Raw genomic sequence first — 21,777 nt, forward strand, 5'->3', positions numbered from 1 at the left:
TTATTACTTACAATTTCTGGTGTTGAGCATTTCAGTAAGTCATATATGCCTTTTACTGCAGCGTTGTATAAGCCAAACTTTGGAATTTTAGCCGTTCAGACTGTAATCTACAAAATAGCAACAAGTGAATGCATTTGGTCATATTCATTTTTTACTATTAGCAGAAACAAAAGTATTCAGAGCTTTTATAATTAATAAAAGAGAATTAACACAGATACGGGGTAATATCCATTCCAACTTAGTGTGCCAAAGATTTTCTGAGGTTTAGTGGAGTCAGTCACTCCTGTAAGGGGTCTGAGATGGTTTACAATGGGAGGGGAAGGCTGGTGATCAAAGAAAATCATTCTGTTCCCTAGACTATATATTCACAGACAAGAGATTTGATTTTGCCAAATAGTCTTGTTGCAATATGCTAGGGAAACTTAAACTTCAATCACTTTAAAAAAAAAACTAATTCTCCTATGGTGTTGTACACAGGGAATCAAGAATAAATGTTGTGTTCATGTCAAAGAGAGCTGGAAAGTGGAAAATAATCGGAGCAGGGCTGAGGTGCGATTATGCAGATAGAAGGTTAGAATAGGGAAGGTGCAACAAGGTGGGGAAGGTAGAGTGAGGTGGAGCAAGGTAGAGGCTGACATGGGAGGAAGAAAAGGAAGAGCAGGGCTAATGGGTAGATTATGTTGAGAGGCCAGTGGATGAGAGTTACATATTTATAGGGTGGGTGGAAAGAGAGCTTTGAAAAGTCACCATGGAATGTTAAACCTAGTTTGGAGATAAGGAGCAGCTGTGTTATTGGAACCAGCGACAAAAATGGAACAGAAGAGGAGAGGAATAGAAGGATAGCAAAGTCAAAAAGAAAAATGTATCTAAGAAAACTGCATTAAATGAAGATGGAATATTCACAAATTTAAAGGATCCTTATACAGAACTGGGAAAAAATGCACCAAAGAAAGAAAATTAAGCATAAATCTGTTAAATAAACTGGGAAAACATGACAAAATATAGCTAAATAAAGATGTGCATTTAACAAATTGAAGGAGTCCTAATGCATCAGCATCATTTTGTAAAATTTGAAGATTCACTGCAAAAAAAACTAGGCTGTCCAGGGGGCCAATTAGTGAGAACGGAGAGAAGCAGAAGTGACAATTGGGTTTTGCCTCTAGTTATTTTAGCTCTATCAGAGACAGCAGTTGGGCTACATTACTACAAGGCCAGGGAAGTGGAACAGCCAGCCAAGAAGAGTTGCTAATCAGCAACATGCAGACTGGCCCAGTGGCTGAAGCAGCCATTTAACAAGTGCTGGTGGGAAGAGTTGCACAGCACTAATGGCAATACTGCTGTTAAACAGAAGGCAACAGGCAAAGAACAAAAGATGGGGAGGGTAAACATGCATTTCTGTGCGCTTCCATGTTCCCGTAAAACAGTCCTGCCTTGACCATGATGCATGTTTTTCTCTGGGAAATGCACATCTATGGGATCACCCCATATCTAAAGTTGTTACTGCAGTTAGAATTGACATGAAGAGCTTAAATTCAGTTAACTGAGTCACACAAGGTTAGCTGACAGAACACAGCACTCACAGTACCACCTACGGGCACAATATCATTAGAATGCTACAACAATTCACCATTTTAGTATATAATAGATACTATATGCCCTCATATTAATAAGATTTACCCGAATTCAAACTCACACTGCATTTTCATTGTAACACTAAGTTTCATTACATTTTAAAATGAGAGGTTGGAGAAATAGCAGGAAACACCAATCCAGAGCAAGAAGCACAAATATTCATTTTTTTACTGAAATTTATCCAATGCCAAAGATGGGCATCATGGTCATTAGCAAGTCGCAAATGAAGGTGGGATTAATATTTTTAATTTAATGTTGCTTGAGCTTCAGGATTTTGCTTCAGCAAAATTAGGTGTGCTCATCCCTGTAAAGAGTCTCTTCTGTGGGGGGAAAAAAGTCACTGCACAAACACAAATTGTGGTTAAATAGCAAAGCTGGCAGTATTCATTTATCAGCAATATCACCAACCAACCTTCATAATACCAGCTGCATTACATTTAGTACAGCAGTTAGCAATAGAAAAAATACATCTACAATGGTAATTGGCTGCTTACAGGGAGAAGAGTCTGAGAAACAGGCAGCTCCATTTCGTTCACTCCTTGACTGGTCTTTTGGACTGGATCTATTTTGAAAATTTTAAAGAAAAATAAGATGACATTCTTCATGCTATATATTAAGTAATTAAAGCATTAGTGTTACTCACAATTGTATATAGAAGGGTAATTATCCACAAACATTTGCTGTGTTGCGTATGAGTTTAACACAATTGTGGAGTGGCCCGTGGAATGAACATGTTTTATTTCTTCACTCAGAGGGTCATGAATCTTTTGCAATTCTCTACCCCAGAGGGTTGTGAAGGCTCAGACATTGAGTATGTTCAAGACAGAGATTGATAGGTTTCTAGATATTAAAGATATCAAGGGATCTGGGAATAGTGCGGGAAAATGGCATTGAGGCAGAATATCAGCTATGATCTAGTTGAATGGTGGAGCAGGCTCGGGGGCCAAATGGCCTACTCCTGCTCCTATGTTCTGATGACTACGCTTTTCTTATACCATACTATCTTATGTTATATTAATAGCATTTACATAAAAAAGGTTAAGGTACATCTTATTGAAAAGAACAAGGGACAGTTAGTCAATTGTACCAAAGAAATTAGAATTTGGAATTCTATTCCAAAAACCATTGCCAAAGCAGAGCCTAAAAATTCTTCCAAAAGAGAATTCTACAGTTACTTGACAAAAATATTAAATGGTATGGGGAGCAAACAGGAGAGTGAGATTAGATTAAGTAGCTGCTTTCTATGGAGATCACACCAGCATAGACTTGATGGGCTGAATGACCTGTTCTTGGATGTCATGCTCATGCAATACGAACTTATGAAGTATAAATATGAAGTAAATCCAAAACGGACAGTTACCTGTAAACCAAAATGTAGTTGAGAGGTCATAGAATCATATAGTCATACAGCACAGAAACAGGCCCTTCAGCCCATCAAGTCTGTGCCAGCCATGAAGCCATCTATTCTAATTCCATTTTCCAGCACATGGCCCATAGCCTTGTTAGCTATGGCGTTTCAAGTGCTCATCTAAATACTTCTTGAATGTTGTGAGGGTTCCTGCCTCTACCACCCCTTCAGGTAGTGTGTTCCAGTCAGGTAGTGTGTTCCAAGTGACATTTTCTTTCCTACCAATACACATGGAACTGCAAGAACCCCGAGCTAATTTTCCTGTCTGAGCAAGTCTTGGCAAAGTCATTAAAATGTAAATGACCTCTCTGGACATATCTTTGACAAGTCATTAAAATGCAAACGTCTCTTCCTAATGGTTGTATTTCTCCAACTAATTTAAAAAACTGTGTTCTCAATACTGTTGCAGACTCTTTGACTCCAAATTTGAAATCCAGTAAACAGGTGTGAACAGCTCTATTTTATCAAGATGGTGGGCTGAATTTTACCAGCCCTCCAACGTCGAGGGTCATGGCGGAGGGCCTTTAAAATTCTTTCGGGAGAGCCCGGCCTCAATCCCTGACACTGAAAAGGCTTCACCGCATTTTATCAGTGGCAACGAAACCTCAGTGTGGCACCCCTGCAACAGAGCGGCGGGGTCTTCATTTTAATATTGAAATTAATTTTAAAACATGCAAATAAATGTACCTGGTCCCGACGGCTGTCCATGCTGATATTCTGGCCACCGGCCGAAACTCCTGCACCTTTGGATTTCCGCACGGACAACCGTAGCGTGACACTGGTGGGGGTGGGGGAGCAGTGAAATTCTCAGGACCGGGAGGCGGGGAGCGGGGGGCTGCAGAGTGATGAAAATGGATTCAATTGGCTGAGGAGATGGTGATAAGGGGTTGAAGGGCAAAGAGTGCAAAGTTTGGGGTTGAAAGGTCGTGACCAGCAAAAATGGTTTTTCAGGGTGAAAGGGAAATAAATATATAGTTTTGTCATTGCAGGGGTGGAAAAGGGGCTTTGATGTGTAATGAACTGATTTTATTCAAGGAAAAGGTGATGGTGGCTTTAAAAATACAAACAAGCTGTCAGACCTGGAAGCACTTTAAAAATGGCGCCTGCGCGGTGGCACCGGATGCTGTTGCCAAGGATGGAGCGGCTGCCCCCCCTACATTATCAGGGGTGGCCATCCCGGCCTCTCCATTTAAGTGAGGCACTGCGTGAAATATCGTGGGGGCTCAGCAACGATGGATCCGCGCAGGCAGACCAACAACTTCAGAGAGCGCCAACGCAATTTGCGGCGCCCTCAAAATTCAGCCTGGTATGTAGATGAGTGACACCTGGACTCCATTGTCTGACAACGGTCTAACCATCGGAAAATATTTACGAGGGCAATGGGAAGCGATGCTCTGGTCACATAACAGAAACTAGGAGCTGAATTTTACAGCCACCACCACCACCACCCCCCCCACCCCGATGTCAGGGTTCATGGCGGGGACAGGGCCAGAAAATGCCTCCAGCAAAGGCCCACCATGAGCCTCAATGCCAAGAAGGCCCGGCCCAATATTGCCGGCGGCAAGGCCTCATGGTGGCACCCCCACTGCTCAGCGACGGGAGCAAAATTTGCATATTTTAATTCATTAAAATAAATGAATTGATTACTTCCCCGCTTCCGCCATCCATCCCGGTTCGATATTGGTGCTGGTGGCCAGCATTCCTGCGCCTTCTGTTCCCCATCCAGGGATTCGAGGTGGAACACTGGTGGGGAGGAGGGAGCAGGTAGGTTTTCAGTGCGGTGGGGGGAGCAGGGTCAAACTAATCTGATTGGTGTAGGGGATGATGGGAAGGGGTGAAGTTAAAAGTTTATGATCTTTGGAGGGGGGGAGGTCAATGGGGAAGGGGAAGTGTTTTGTGGGAAGAGGGCAAGTAATGCAGTACATGGTTATTGGGGTATGGGAGAGGGGCTAATTAAATGTTTGTAAAATTTTTCCTCTCCTTTTTCTTTAAATATTTAAAATAAACGGAGGGGCTCAAAGCCCTTTAAAATGGCGTCAGCGCCTGGCATCATCAGGGTGGGGGCAAGGGAAAAGCCTGCCCCAGCTATTTAAATGAGCCAAAGCATTTAATATCATAGCGACACCGTGACGTGTGGTCCACATGGGAGGACCACCATAGTTTACGTCTGCCACCGATCTCGGCAGTGGACTTGTAAAATGCAGCCCTAGGTTTCTAATAAAGGGTTTTAATAAAGAATATTCTGAGCAGACAGAGAGGGAAAAAACATCTATGCCAACAAAGAGAAAAGACCCTGCCTAAGATGACGAGCTTTAAGCCACATGTAGGCAGACACTTGAATTGGTTCTGAACTCTCCACCCAAGGAACCATACCAGGGCTCCACCATTGAAGCTTGACTGGAGTATAACAAGAGAAATCTGCTACTACGAATATAAAACAATAGCGAATCCATCCTCCCAAAACCTCCAGGGCTTTTTTTCAACAGATAAAAAAAGGATACAGGGCTGCATCGTTTCAAGTCTTCACCCCAGGAAAAAGCAAGGTTAACAAAGAACTCTTGAAATCATAAGACCTAAATGCATGCTACTTTTATCATGGCAATCTTTTCTTGAGTGTTTGTGTGTCTGTATGAGTGTGAGAATGGGTGTAGTTGCATACATTCAGGTGTTGAACAACAAATATTTATCTTTCTTTTAAAACTTACGAGAAAACCTATCATTTGTCTGTTCCTGACAATTAAAGCACTCAGGAGCTAAAACATTTTTTTTAAACATGATGTCTTGGGTCAGTCGAGAAGTGAAAAGGGGGAGACATCCCTATCATCTCTCCCCTGTCCGTATCTTGGGTTATAATATCATATGATTTTCCTGATGCCATACAGGAAAATTATAGTATATGTATAAAAATGTATATACACACATACATCACGTCATGTTCCAGCCCCAATGTCATTCATATTGCTCTGTCAAAAGGAATACGGTAGGCTTTTTTTTAAAAAGCCCATTTTACGTTGCACATATAGTTAAATCTAAGTCAATTGAATTTATGTTCTAATTTTTCCAAGGTGAAAATTCTTTCTTGAGAACTGCATGACATGAATTAGAGCACCACTAGGGTATGTATATAGGCTGGAACCTGGCTCAGACAATAAGATAAAGGGCTCCTCTCTGTTAATTGGAAGGGTTTTCTATAATGCAGTTCTGAACCATCTTAACACAGTTTCTAGTCAATAGTACCTACAGCACAAACAGGCCATCTATCTCGGTGAAACCACAATGATGTTGAAATTAGAAAGATCATTTAAGTAGTGCTCTTTTGCAGCAATATTGTTCGGGCAAAGTTGTGGTATACCTGACCTGGGATTGCTTGATGCCGACACTGTGAATGAAATGGGAAGGTGTTTGATTCATCAGAAGTACCATTTTCCACCTCGACTACATTCACTAGAATATATGTACATTGACAAAATCTTCCCATTTGATAAACTACCTTGCAAAACAATCCATTTGTTAAGTAAGCAGAGGTAAAAATGATGACATGATTGACAATGGGATGACATAATCTTGATTATGCCTCATGAAAAGTGTATCACTGTACCTCAATCATGGCATTTATATACTCAAAAATGTATAAAAAAAGACATTCAGTATTTTACTGCATAAAATCATTTGTACAGCCAAATTCTGTAACCGCAATACCTCAATTAAATGACCTTTCACTACAATGCTATCTGAGCATTGTCTGCTTTTCTTTTTCAATAAGACAGCAAATAAAAGTCCTAAACAGAGCCAGATTAGACAGTGTTTTCAATAGTTCGGATGTGTTGTGAAGTGGTTCTAGTTCACATCTAGGCAGAAGCTCATTACTGTAATCTTTCATCATCCCTATGGATTGTCTGTCTAATATTTTGAAGCTGACTCCATAGTGGTAACAGTTATGATTTATATTTAAGCATAAGTAAGAACTTATACACACAGTAAAAAGGGAGTTCTGATGAAATGTCATTGACCTGAAACGTTAACTCTGGGAGGAATTTTATGCTGTCCGCCCAGCGGATCTGGTGGTGTGCAGGGTGATATAATTAGGCGGGAGGTGTTTTTTATCGGATTCCCGATGGCAGGATATTTCAGAGGAATTAAGTTGGCAGCAGGGTTTGCGGTCTTCCGGGGTTCACCAGTGTGGTGGCAGATTGCAGCTTTGCATTCATTTAAATCACATTAGTACTCATTATGATATGCATAATAATTTAGTCCTAACTGCCAGATTAAGTGAACGGTGAGCAATATTCCCGTATCACCCAGTTCACGAATGTATCAACGTATCTTGCAGTAGTCGGATTTGTGCAGTTGAGTCTCAGGTCCATGCTCTTCTCTCTTTAACTCATCTGCTAAACTAACGCCACCATTGGAATGGATGTTTGCCTCCAGGCTCGGCACCAGCAAGGGTGAATCATCTCAGGGGATGGCGCCAAAGACATGGGCGGGGCTACATAGAGGAGCAGGGGAGGGTGTTCGGGGACGGAAGGTGGGGCAATCGGATGTATCAAAGAGCAGGGGAGGGTGTAGTGGAACGTCCAGGTTATTGAATGGTTGATGTTGATGGTGAAGATGCATTTTGTTGGCTGCGGGGGTGATGGGTGGATTAGATCAGTACTGTGTGAAGATATTTGGCAAGAGCCTAAAGGCCCTTGTTGAGTGCTGTCAACGTCGGGTACCTATGGGGAAAATTGAGGGTACTGGCTTGCAGAGGGAACAGTCACAGTCAATGGGGGCAAATGGATTCTGTAGGGGGGGGAAGTGTATTCAACAGCTTCATATGGAGAGGAACAGGACTCGGTAACAACGGTCAGTTCGGTGTAAGGAGGTTCAAGGTTAAGAGTTGGCATGTTGATAGTAATGGGAGTAGAAACAGGGGGAGGGATGCCATAAATACATTGATAATTACACTGTGCATGTTAATGGGGGGAGGCTCAATGGTAACGGAGGGAGGGTCAGAAGTGATGAGTTCAAGCTGGATGGTTGCAGGAGGAGGTTGGAAGGTGGGGAGACTTGCCCTGAATTCCACGCGCACCATTTTCTCCAACGATAATGGAAACCACGTGGACACTCAAGGATTACAAGGAGAGTGGGAGGAGGCAAATGACAGTGGGTGCAATTTGAAGACAGATATAAGTGAGCTGTTCATTGCCTTAATGTTTCAGCTCAGTGTCAACAGAGGGCTGAATCACCACACTGCTTATTTATTGTTCAGAAAAGATGCAGCGAAATGGGTCTCATACACCACAGAAGAGCAAAGGGAGAGACCAAGGTGGGCTCTTTTCCCTCAACTCATGGTGCCTGAGCACCAACAATAGGCAGAACAGGAAGGTGAGGATGCTCTAAATGATAACATGTAGAAACGTCCTTATCGAAGGCGGGCACTGGCACAGCATTGCATCCTCAGACAAGGTCAAATTACCTATAAATGTCAGAGAGGCAATGCCAGAGATGCCTAAGGATGCCACATGAAATGGTCACAGAAATTTGTAGGATGCTGCAGCATGACCTGCAGCCACTTGGCTTCGGTGGGAATCCCATGCCAGTTGCTCTCAAGGTGACAGCTGCACTTAATTTTTTTTCCAGCAGTTCCTTCCAGAGATCCACGGGTGACATATGTGGCATCTCGCAGTCTGCAACCCACAGGTGTATCAAAGAGGTGACCAATGACCTTTTTCGATGTGCCAATGATTTCATCTACTTACCTGTAGATGAGGACACCCAGACAGCAAGATCGGTGGTCTTCAGCACCATTGCTGGTTTCCTTGGAGTGCAAGGAGTGATCGACTGTACTCATGTGGCCATTGGAGCTCCCTGAGACCAGCCTGCTGTCTTTGTCAATTGCAAAGGCTTCCACGCTTTAAACATACAACTGGTTTGTGACAACAGCAGAAGAATCATGTATGTTTACACATGTTTCCCAGGGAGCTGTCATGACTCATACATTTTGAGGAACTCCCAGCTGCCAACAGATTTTGAGGAACCAGCTGAAGTGGATGGATGGATTCCAGGTGACAAGGGTTACCCCCTTTGTACATGTCATCCCCAAAGTGCTGCTGAAGAGAGGTTCAATGCTGCACACACATCCACCAGAGCCATTATTGGACATGGCATTGGCATGCTGAAAATGTGATTCCGCTGCCTTAACCAGTCTGTAGGGGCTCTTCAGTACATGCCACAGAGGGTGTCACGAATAATCATTGTCTGCTGTGCCTTGCACAACCTTGCAATTAGACACAGCAACATTCTGCAGGTGGAGGAACAGGAGGAACACCAGTTTTCCTCAGATGAAGATGACTATAAAGAGGGTGAGGAGGAGGACAACAATGACAACGATGCCGTCATTGATATGAGAGCCATGGGGAGAAATACAAGGGACATCAAGGAGAACCTCATTTATGCATGTTTCAGCCAACAAGAAGCCACATCATCAAGGAACGTTGGGAGGAGAAACATAACAATTCCCCACAGAAATTCTCTTTTGCATGAGGTCTTATTCATTGCTGCAACATTAAGGAAGCCTTGTTGCACTTTCATGTGATTGGCATTTGAAATAATCTATACGCTACAATGAATGCAACTACACACCACTGCAAGCAGCATTATTTTATGACCATAGAAAACAAAAGTAAGGCATAACAGTATTGGAAAAAGTTATTAATCATCAATAGGAAAACAGCCATCATTGAAGAGTGAAGGCTCAAATTCCTATGGGATACAGACACTGCACATTTCCTCAGATGCTTTGCAAACATCATTGTGTTCCTGCCATTGGCCTCCAAAAACATCTTTATATCCATCTGAAACTGAGCAAAACATTTCCGAAAGTGGATCAAATTTTGCATGAAATAAAAATAAATTAGTAATCTTTTCAATTGTCACAATTTGTACAGCACACATGCCACCTTCATGTTCAAAACTCATTCAATTTTATTTTTTTTCCTCTCACGATGTTTAGGTGCTGCCCTGACAATAGCAGCTGATATGGAGGCAGTCAACTCACTGCGCTGCCCTATTGCTATGGATGATTGTGGTGGATGTCCTCTGGAGGAACAGGGCCGTGATGGCTCCATTCTACGGGGGGCCGGAAGCAATGGTGCTTGAGTTTCCCCCATGTGCTCGCCTGCTGGAGGTAAGGGGGGGGGGGGTCAAATTTGGGGGGAGAATGAGACACCACTTACCCTGGGAGTGCCCTGAGAAGAAGGTCCCGAGGCAGCTGGCTTCCCTGAAGTGAAGGAGCACCCGGAGGTAGGTCCAGATTCCTTGCCCACCTCGCACTTAGACTCTGCTGCATGGAGACGTCGCATATGACCTCAGGCATCTCCGTCATATTTTCCACATGGCTTTGCTGCACATCCAGCAGACTTCTCGTAACAACAAACAGTGGATCATCATGAGCGTGGGGCTGAGCAGGGGCCTGGTCCCCAGCAGTCCTCTGATTGTCAGGGGACCTGGCTGGCACCTGCTCCCTCAGTTGCTGGGACATGTTTGTGTCATGCACACCAGCTTGTGACCCAGATTCTAATCTTAAACCCTCCATGGACCGTGTGGATGTATCTGTGCTGACCGAGATGGAAGAAGAGGTAGGTGACGGTGCACCCTCTGTGGCATTTGCTTTTTCTTCCTCCCCAGAGGAGGATTCTTGCGCCACATGGCGTTCTGTGACTTGAGTGCAGGTACCTGTAGTAAAAGGAATGCTGCTTATCCTTGAGCCTGCAAGTACAGAATGTTTTATGTCTGTGGTGATCATGGTGCTTGGGGCAGTGACGAAAGGTTCCACCAATAAAAGGCCGCCCCCGCCATATGATCCCACATGTCCCCATGCCCATCGCTACATGGCTAATTTAAATACAAAATCAACAACTTCCAGTTCCACCATCAGGAATGCCACGGCACTCATAAGATTCCACCATCTGTTTCTCTCTCCACAGATGCTGCCAGACCTGCTGAATATTTCCAATATTTTCTGTTTTTATTTCAGATTTCCAACATCTGCAGTATTTTGCTTTTATTACATGAGAAGTCCTATATCTGTTGACTTCTTCTGCAAACATCATTTTCTGGAAACTGGTCAGCTCAACAGATGAGACTTGCAACCAATTAATGACGCCCAATGGTGCAGTGGTCCTTCACATGATGGAAAATAACTGAAGGAGGTCCAAGGAAGATGGACAGCACCAGGGTAGGCTTTCTCAAATAAAGGGGTCAGCGTATGGTTGGACATTTTGGCCTAAGACAAATACCAATTGGACAATAAGCCAATGTCAGTATGATGTCTTGTCCCTCCCTAAAATTAAGGTATAAAAGAAATTAATACAGAAACTTTGGTTTTGTAACTGGAGGGGAAGGAGTGGCTTGGTCAGTCACTAGGAAACCACAATCAACCTGAAGTTTACTGCTCTCGGGTGATTGCATGTATTTCACTTGCTTCGTATTTCAGGAATAAGGAATTATCAGTGTAAAGTAATCCATAGCATTGTATTGCATGATTTTTAGATATCTACAGAAACTCAATAAAATTTGATGTCTGACTTAGTGCTTTGAGTGTATTCCATTATTCCTGTAATTCTCATGTCCAAACCAGAATAACAGGACACAAGTCATAGAATCATAGAAAGTTTACAGCACAGAAACAGGCCACTCAGCCCATCGTGTCTGCGTCCTACATAACCCCTGATCTTTGTTTTTAGCCTTTCTCCAAGGTTCCCTTGTTGCTGCATTTTGAAATTACTATTTAAAACTTGGAGAACTCACATGTCATGGGAGATTAAAGCAACAGCTAATATTAAATCTATCTGGCCTGTCAGTTTTCATTTGTAATCTTTCTTTTACCCCTTCCCACCACTGCTGGCTAGTTTTTCTCCCAGCTGCTACTGCACTTTCCTCCCCCACTCCAACTTACCAATGCAGATGTATATTTACCCTTCATTGTTCATCAATGGCTGCTCTACAACAGATGAAATGGTTATTTACCTCAGTATCTACACCACACCCAATACACCATCAAATATAACCCCTCCAATTTTACTCCTATTTCTTCCCCTTTCATTTTTGACTGTCAGTATTAGCATATGTTAAGTCAACCACTCGAGAAACCATTTATATTAGTTTAACATTTAGAATGATCATTTCACTACCGCTGCCATTTCTATATAGACTATGTAGCTGCAACATCCCCAGCGGCCAACATCCCCAGCTTTTACACACTACTGAGTCAGCGGCGCTTGAGATGGCTTGGCCATGTGAGCCGCATGGAAGATGGCAGGATCCCCAAAGACACATTGTACAGCGAGCTCGCCACTGGTATCAGACCCATCGGCCGTCCATGTCTCCGCTTTAAAGACGTCTGCAAACGCGACATGAAATCCTGTGACATTGATCACAAGTCGTGGGAGTCAGTTGCCAGCGTTCGCCAGAGCTGGCGGGCAGCCATAAAGACGGGGCTAAAGTGTGGCGAGTGGAAGAGACTTAGTAGTTGGCAGGAAAAAAGACAGAGGCGCAAGGGGAGAGCCAACTGTGTAACAGCCCCGACAAACAAATTTCTCTGCAGCACCTGTGGAAGAGCCTGTCACTCTAGAATTGGCCTTTATAGCCACTCCAGGTGCTGCTTCACAAATCACTGACCACCTCCAGGCGCGTATCCATTGTCTCTCGAGATAAGGAGGCCAAAGGGATGTAGCTGCAGCAGCTGGGCTAAAACAGGAGTGACAGCATCCTGTGACCAAAATCAAATGTCATTAGCTATTTCTAAGGAACAACCAGTGATTTTTTTTCATATACAAACTAAACAGTGGATTTTATGCATCTCATTCCATATTATCCAAGTGAATTCAACGTTGGTGTTAAATGTCAATCACTGATGTCTAAGTTAATCTTGATGCACAAGAACACAATTCCTGACATCTCCCAGAGGTTGAGTCAAAAGCTCCAGTGGTGGAGTCACAGCCAGTGGGCCGAATTTTGTGCGGCCGTTTGAAGTGGAAATAGTGGCCTGTGGCGGGGAACAGAGAATCACGTCAGATGTGTCTGCCCAGAAATCTGTTGTCATGATATCAGTTCCAGATTTAGTCAGCGGCGGGAAAGCACCAAGGTGGAATTGACGCCCCGATGCGACGGGGATGTATTTTAAATTGTAGAACACTTACTTTCAATACCTTAACATCTCTTTCATGACGAGACTGAATTTTACAGACCCCACATCGTTGGGGATCGAGGCTGGGCAGGGGACCGGAAAAGGCCTCCGGGAGAGGCCCACCACGGACCTTGACGCAGGGAAGGCCAGGCCCCATATTGCCGCCGCGGCGAGGCCTTGTGGCGGCCCTCCCGCCACTCGGCAATGGGAGCCCAATTGAAATATGTAAGATAATTTAAATAAATGAATTAATTACCATCGCACTCCCGCCATCCATCCCAAAGCACAATTGGTGCCGGTTGTCGGCACTCCCGTGCCTCCGAATCCCCGTCCAGGGATCCGAGGCGGAACACTGGTGGGGAGGGGGGAAGCAGGTATGTTTTTCAGTGGGGAGTGGTGGAACAGGGTCAAACTCATCTCATTGGTGTAGGGGATGGAGGGAAGGGTTACAGCACACAGTTCATGAGCTTTGGGGGTGGGAAAGGTCAGGTGCACAAGGTAAGTATTTTGAGGGGGGGGGAAGGGCAAGGAATTAATTTTATGATTATTGAGAGGGTAGGAGAGGGTCAAGATCAATTTATTTAATTTTTTTAAAAACAATCTAGCTTTAAATATTTAAATTGAAATGTCGGGCACAAAGCCCTTTAAAAATGGCGGTAGCGCCTGCGCAAAGACGGCTGATGCCATTGCTGGGGACGGACAGCCCGCCCCCTCCACATCATCGGGGTGGGTGGTTATTTAAATGAGCCGTCGCACTTAATATCACGGTGGCTCCGCGACGTGCAGCCTGCATGGGTGGACTGCCATTGTTTACGTCTGCCGCTGTAATTTCAGCCCACAATTTAATAGGGGGGTTTAGGATTAAGTGGACAGCAGGCGGCAGTCACTTGCCTTCGGGCTCATGACCGTTGAAAGGTGGTGGCACCAAGGCAAGGCTTTAGTGTCGTGACGGGGAGGCAGCCATGACCATCACTGCATAGGGGAAGATGGGGTTATGAAGGCCATTTTCAGACTGTAGAGCTGTGCGCTCTGCAAGGGGGGCGGGGGGAGTCAGCGTCTTGGGGGCTCTGCAAAGGGACAGTCAGAGTCTCGGGGGCTCTGCAAGGGTGGAGGGCCTTGGGTTTGGGTGGCTGTATCCAGTGAACAAACTGTTGGTTGAGAGGTGTGTCTGCCAAAACTGCTGAGAGAGAGGGTTGGCCAGCAGCAAGGGTGGGCAGTGAGGGCCATCAGGGACTCTCTGCGATTGTCTCTGCACTGACAGCACTCTGTAAGCCCACTGGTTACCTGGCATGGGTCTGTTGTAGGGTATTCCCAATGGCAGAGGCACCTGCAATAAATATCATACTGTTTAAATGTTATTTGAGTAACCAGTAACGTATAATCTTAGTGAACAATGAAGAAGTTGCAAGGCATCATGGGGCTTAGCCAACTTGACCACATTCCACACAGGAGCTGAGTAACATAAATTCAAACAAAGACTCATTAAAGCAGATGTCCTTGTGGAATGCTGACAAAGGTACCAGCCTGTAATGAAGTCAAGATAAGATGGTATGTGTACATGAGAACCAAGGATAATGGATAAGAGGGAATGGAAAACATCATGAGTAATCCCCTATCTGTCTATGGACCAGTTGTGCAGTCCCTCCATGCCCAGCAACCACTTCGATTGGCTCCAATAATCAATGTATATGATCTATAATCATTGTGATTGGACCATGTCCAGCCAAGGATGGGCTGAGTAACCGTTTGAAAATGTATAAGTATTGATGATTTTCCTTTGTTCAGTGGAGAGGCATCTGGACAGCCCAGTGACCTGCTCCCCGCTGGCGTAACTAAATAAACTGTTTGACATTGGAGCAGACCTGAGTGTCGAGTGATTCTTCTAGATTCATTCCCGCTAACAATTGGCATAGTCGGCAGGATCAGGTATAAGTCAACTCTTCTGTGACCCCGATATCCCAATCACCCAGCCTGAGCCTGAATTAAGAGGACTGAGTCCCACGTGACGGCCAGGATCAAGTGGGCGAAGGGAACAAAGGGGCCAAGGGGGAATTGGCTGGAGCCTGATCCCGAACGTAAGAACAGGATTCGGCGGTCGTTTGATGCCATCAGGAATACCGGGTGAGTATCTTTGAAGCTTATCCCGGGGCCGGGTGGTGTTTCACGACCGACGAATGCCAAGTTTGTGAACAGAATCTGACCAATGGTCAAACGGTGGTAGGTAGCTCGTTAAGAGATGTAGGCACTGTCGAGAAGGGTTTGGAATATATGTATGCGTATATATATCATAAGCCTGTTGTATGAAATACGGACAGACTTGTGACCCGACAGTTAGCCAGGAGACGGTCTACTACAAGTTGCGCTAGGTTAAAAGCGGACCTCTGAGAGTAGATTCTAACGGTTCTAATCCTACCCAAGTATGGCCAGTGAAAAGATAGAGCTCGAGTGGGGACCGGAGGGGTCCATTACCTGCCACCTGGCAGAGAAACACAAAATGTTAATAGGAAAGATGATTGACTCAGTTTGGAATCCCCACGAGCCTGCCGCAAAACAAAGGGAGTGGTGACAAAAAGAAGAAACGCATTCACCAAGCTTATGGCAGAGTGACATAAAAGACTATGTTTTAGAGTAAAAACAAGTTACTGTGTCTTTGATTCGAATGTGTGAATGTTAGAAGTGTCCACGAATGAATTGTATGCCCCTGGGATGTACAACTTGTGTTCTGTACAACTTGTGTTCTGTAGAACTGACTGTCGTTAACTCTTTGTTGTCTGGCTTTAATGTTGAAATCATGAGTCTATTAAGTTGTTTGGAATTGAATGAGTGTGAAAAGTGATTGTTGAGTGTGTTCATTCCTATTTAAGATTGTGCACCCAGGAATGGGATATAAACTTGAATTATATTTTACGTTAAAGTTTTATTTTTTTAAAGTTGGTTTTGCAACTGTGCAAAGGCAATGAACAATTTTCGAAGAGATAAGCTTCAGCCTTGAAGGTCTGAAGATGACTGGCAGAAATCCAATTTGAACTTTAAAACATTGCTTTAATTGGAAACTCTGCTATTGTTTTATTTTGCAGTCTAAACTTGAAGACATGTTTTACTGACTGTTTTTAAGTAGCAAATGCCAAACGATTGAATATTGTTTTAAGGGAGAGAAGGATAAGCAAAGGAGATAATGGGAAAGATTAAAGTTTGTGGAAGGAGCTGGCGTTAAGTCTTTTGTTGTAAGAATATTAAATAATTTTTTTCTTTAGTTTTTGGTTTTATTACAGTCATTTGAAAAGGCGCCTGAAGAAAGAAGAAAAATGACGTAACTTACCTATCTTTAAAAAAAACCACGTGCTATTCTGTTCCGTGTGTAGTTAATAAGTATTATAAGTTAATAAGTCTGAATTAAATTAATACTGTTAAGGTTAACTAACCTGTTAAGTTGAGGAAAACTTCAAATGCTCATTGGCGTGAACTGGAATTTGGAATCATCTTGGTCGTATAAAGTCCTTGGACTAGAAATCTCTTACAAAAGATGCTTAAAGTTTGGAAACAATTGGAGTTTAATCTAAAGTGCTGTCTTTCCTGATGGAGATGGTTTCCTTTGAAGTTGATAATGTTACTAAAGATTTTTTTTTGTTTGAAAATCCTAAGGATACCAAAAAAACATTTAAAATGGAGTTTGGTTCTTTTCGATAAGGAAAAAAAAGGGTTACGTAAAGCGACACAGCTGAGAATGCTTTGCTCCGCCCCCTTGGAGACAAGCAAAGAAATTAACCTCACTGCAGCTATCTTTATCAATGAGACAAAGTGCTTGAGAAGGAGAAATAGTTGCAAGCACTTCTGTCTTTAAAAGAAAATGCAATATCACCAAGTCTGGGCATAAGAAATTGGAATCGATAAACAAAATTAAATTGATATGAGTGGTTATTTAAAGCATTCAAAGGGAAATTTACTGTTATTTGAATTTGGAATAATCTGAGATGTCGAAAATCCAGTTTAATTTGGCAAGTTATTTAAGTGATTAAAATGTCATCTAAGGTAAAAAAAAACATAAACAAATATACAGTAATGCCTGGAATCAAACGGAAATGTTTGATTTCTGTTTTAAGGAATTATGAATATTAATTGTAAAGGTTCTCCAGGGCTCAAAATGAAATAGAATTATAATTAATGGGAATTGGCGATCAGATCTGGCTGATGCAAGAGCTAATAAAGGAATTCTGGGGATAAACAAATAGTGAAATTAGAATTCAAACAGCTAATTTCCAAGAAACCTCGAATTTTCCAGTGAAAGTCAGGAAAGTGTAGATAAGACTGGCAATTGATAGTTTTCTGTTGGCGATATGAGTTTTTAAGAGAGTTACATTTGAAAGTCTGGCCATTACCTGAGACATCAGGACCCTGCAGGGGGAGGTAAGCAAAAATCTCAGTCAGACACCACCAGTGCCCCCCTCTCCCCACCGCTGACATTTGATCTTTTGATAAGATCACCTAAGAGTTGAGAATATGTGGCATGACATTGGAATACCAGTGTAAGTGTGCAGATGTGATTTGTTACATGTAGAGCAACTGAAGTAATGACAGGAAGGGTGATGAGACTGCCAAGGTATGTCGTAGCAGGTAGTGAGGAAGAATCTCCCACGAGAGAAAGGGTTAAAAGATTTGTGAAGGAGCTGTACAGACAACTGCATGAGCTGAGGCAGGAGATTCTATAGACACAGATATGAAAGAGGAACAGACAAAGGTGCCTGTTGTGGGAGACAAAGTAATGGTAAAGGGAAGGGCCGATGGAAATACATGGTCCCAACCGAAAAAATATAATCAAGGGAATGATGGCTGAGCCTGAGATAGTGCCTATCATGGAGACCACCTGGTATGCCATATGATACCAGGAGTGGTGAAACACATTAGAGAATGGATTGTTCGGGGGACTGGGAGTGGTGATGATGTTAACCGGAGTCTGGGTGGTATTCAAATGGATCAACACTCAGGCACGAGCGCAGCGTGCTCAGATGCAAATCCGATGGCAGTACAGACACGGACTTGACGAGATAGAAATGGTACGATTATAAAAGACACAGCTATTAGCCCATAAACAATAGAACGTTTTCGGCCCATACAGGTGAGGAAATGAGTAGACCAGGAACTAACACCTGGTGACGACCAGGTCATTTTGTTTAAATCCCCAGATTAAAACACCTGAAGCGATGAAACCACAGGGGGAAGTTCGACTCTGGGAACTCTGAGATTAATACAAGCACAAGAGAATGCTGATGCAGCACTGAAGCTACAACAAACACAGGAGGAACGTAACTACATGAAATATGGGGCTTTGTATAATTTCACTCATGGTATATGGATCCCAGCAGCCAAGGACTGGAGTAGAGATAAAGCTTATTTTAATGCATGGTTACAAGTCCACGCGGGAAAAGATAAAGTATGTATACAGTGCTCCACTGATGCAACAAGAGTCAGCTGCATCCGACGAAGTGAAACAACAAAAAAACCTGATGTGTGCACGTTCGGAATATTGTGCGCACCACCTGTCGGACCTCAGCCCATGACTACCTATAGAAAGGGGGTGGGATTATGAGGGTATTATGAGGAGGTGGGTGATGTTTTCCTCCCCCTCCGACACCATGCCCCGTATTAACCACCACCCAACCCGAGAAATTACCATGCCCCACAATCACTAAAGGACCAGAGAATGGAATTGTGCTTTTTAACGAAGGTGAAATATTATATGATAATGTTAAACATGAAATTGTGCCTGTCCTGATCAATATCTCCGGAATGCCGGGATATTGTACAGAGCAGGCAAAAAATATGTATAGTGTATTAAGTAAGGTTGTAATGCAGCAGGCTGCCGATGCCATGGGTGCCGTCAGATTTCGAGGCCAGGATCAGCTTTATAGAACAAAAAGGGGGGTAGTTAACGATGTTGCTACCAGAGTCAATACTGGTACTTCCGTCATAAACTCATTGGACATACAAGGTCTAAATGAAAAGGTAGAACGACTTAAAGGAGTAATGAAGGAACTCTTAGAGAGAGCCGAGGAAAATCAGGCGGATCAGGCCAATCTAGGAGAATCGGGCATGGAAATACAATTAGATGGAATTACGATGTTAGAAGCCCATGCCAAGACCATCAATCACCTCATAGATAGAGAAAAGGAAGATGCCGGAAAGCTAAGGCAGGGACAACTCTGTCACGCTTATGGCTTGTGGATGGTGGGACAGACACGACACAACCTCAATCAGATCCAAAGGGGGGAGGTGCCCGATTGGATAGACAGCCCACATTTAGCTTGATTAGCAGAGAGTAAAGGGACACTGGACAATTGTACTCTGAAAGGACTCACCAGAGTATATCCAGTGATTCCAGACTGCGAATTGGGCAAAGATACCGGAGTGGGGGTAGTCCTGATGATCCCCACAGTAAAACGGGACTCAGGGTCATTTCCTCACTACCAATTGGAAAATATTGGGGTCGTACGGGGTAACACCTCCCTCCGTTACTATTTAACTGAAACCTCTGCCATACTCAGGAACAACACACTATATGAAATTTCCCTTACAGGATGCAAGCAGAGGAGAGACAGTGGGACAGGGAGAATTGGATGAATGTGGGTTTAACCGAACAGACGGTTGTGTCGTAGAAATCATACCTGCCCCCATGCATTTCGCAAGAACAGGATTATGAGGAACCAGAACCAGTCCTCATCCCACACCTGGCTGAGGTACTAAGGGTATTAAGGTGTGCCAATCCGTAAAACTCTACCACCAACTGCAGGCAAAAATCAAAAAGCTAGAGAAAGATACGGACACAGAACTGCAGAACCAGAGCTGGTGGAAGAAGATTTGGGATTGGGGAATGAATGTGAACATCCACCCCTGGATTCGGATAATTTTTCATGTGCTAGTTGGGGGACAGCTGATACTGGCTATAACATGGGGCATACTGGCCTGCCGATCATGCAGGTGATATGTGCAGCGAAGGAGGATAAAAACTAGAGCAAAGGCAAGGGAGACAATTCGTCTATCCAGGGGAATAAGTCATTTGGATCACATTAATGTGATATAGTACGACCGGAATTCCTGAAATCACGTGACTGGCCAGCACGTCCGAGGCAGGGAATACCGGGCGTGTTTAAAGGGTTAAAAAAATAAATAAATGGTGTCGGGTAAGGACACTGGGGTTAGTCTCCCTACCGAAAGGGGGGATTGTTGTAGGGTATTCCCAAGCGCAGAGGCACCTGCAGTAAATATCATACTGTTTAAATGTTATTTGAGTAACCAGTAACGTATAATCTTAGTGAACAATGAAGAAGTTGCAAGGCATCATGGGGCTTAGCCAACTTGACCACATTCCACACAGGAGCTGAGTAACATAAATTCAAACAAAGACTCATTAAAGCAGATGTCCTTGTGGAATGCTGACAAAGGTACCAGCCTGTAACGAAGTCAAGATAAGATGGTGTGCGGACATGAGAACCAAGGATAATGGATAAGAGGGAATGGAAAACATCATGAGTAATCCCTATCTGTCTATGGACCAGTTGTGCAGTCCCTCCATGCCCAGCAACTACTTCGATTGGCTCTAATAATCAATGTATATGATCTATAATCATTGTGATTGGACCATGTCCAGCCAAGGATGGGCTGAGTAACCGTTTGAAAATGTATAAGTATTGATGATTTTCCTTTGTTCAGTGGAGAGGCATCTGGACAGCCCAGTGACCTGCTCCCTGCTGGCGTAACTAAATAAACTGTTTAACATTGGAGCAGACCTGAGTGTCGAGTGATTCTTCAAGATTCATTCCCACTAACAGGTCTCATACACCCTGATTCTTGGAACCCACCACCCCCCCCCGGCGTGATGCGACACCTCCAATGGAGGGAGGGCCAAGAGGCAGCTGCGCCTGCTCGCAAAGCTCAACGATGAGAGCAGCAATAGCCGGCCATGCCAAGAAGAGCCCACCTGCGCCAGAGAGTGTACGGGACTCAAATCCACTACCTCCAAATGTCTGAACGGCATTGTCAGTGAAGACTACAGCTCTCCAAGAAGGCCGTCACTGACTTATGCATCTTGCTACAGGTCGAGTTGCAACCTATGGGATTCTGTGATCACCCTATGCCAGTGGCCCTGAAGATCACAGTGGCACTAAACATTCACACATCTAGATCATTCCAGGGGTCTACTGGGTACATGTATGAGGTCTCCCAGGCAGTGCCCACCGCTGCATCAAGGAGGTGACCAATACCCTATTCAAAAGGGCCAGTAACTGTGCATTACCAGACCAATACTGACAGTCAGGCAGAGAGGACCACTGAATTCGGTGCCAACACTGGATTCCCCCGTGCAAGGTATGATAAACTGCATGCATGTGGCCATCAAGGCTCCCACGGACCAGCCAGGTGCCTTCATCAACACGAAGGACTTTAATTCCATCAACTTTCAACTGGTCTGTGACCATCGAAAGCATTTCCTGCAGGTGTGTGCCCGCTTCCCAGGAAGCAGCCAAACTTCAACAGTCCCAGGTGCCACAGCTTGTCAGGCCCCCCGCTCACCTTCAGG

The 21,777-nt window shown here is 44.0% G+C and overlaps 1 long non-coding RNA gene across 1 annotated transcript; it reads right to left on the bottom strand.

Moving 5' to 3' along the window:
• Nucleotides 1-22: 22 nt before the first annotated feature.
• On the bottom strand, nt 23-16,877 carry LOC137352252 (uncharacterized). Its single transcript, XR_010969656.1, has 3 exons — nt 16,631-16,877; nt 2,127-2,194; nt 23-107 (listed from the first exon to the last, which is right to left on the bottom strand). It is a non-coding gene; the product is annotated as an uncharacterized lncRNA (long non-coding RNA).
• Between the last annotated feature and the right edge of the window lie 4,900 nt (nt 16,878-21,777).

The sequence above is a fragment of the Heterodontus francisci genome, chromosome 3, assembly GCF_036365525.1.
Source record: "Heterodontus francisci isolate sHetFra1 chromosome 3, sHetFra1.hap1, whole genome shotgun sequence".
In the NCBI taxonomy this organism is placed as follows: Eukaryota; Metazoa; Chordata; class Chondrichthyes; order Heterodontiformes; family Heterodontidae; genus Heterodontus; species Heterodontus francisci.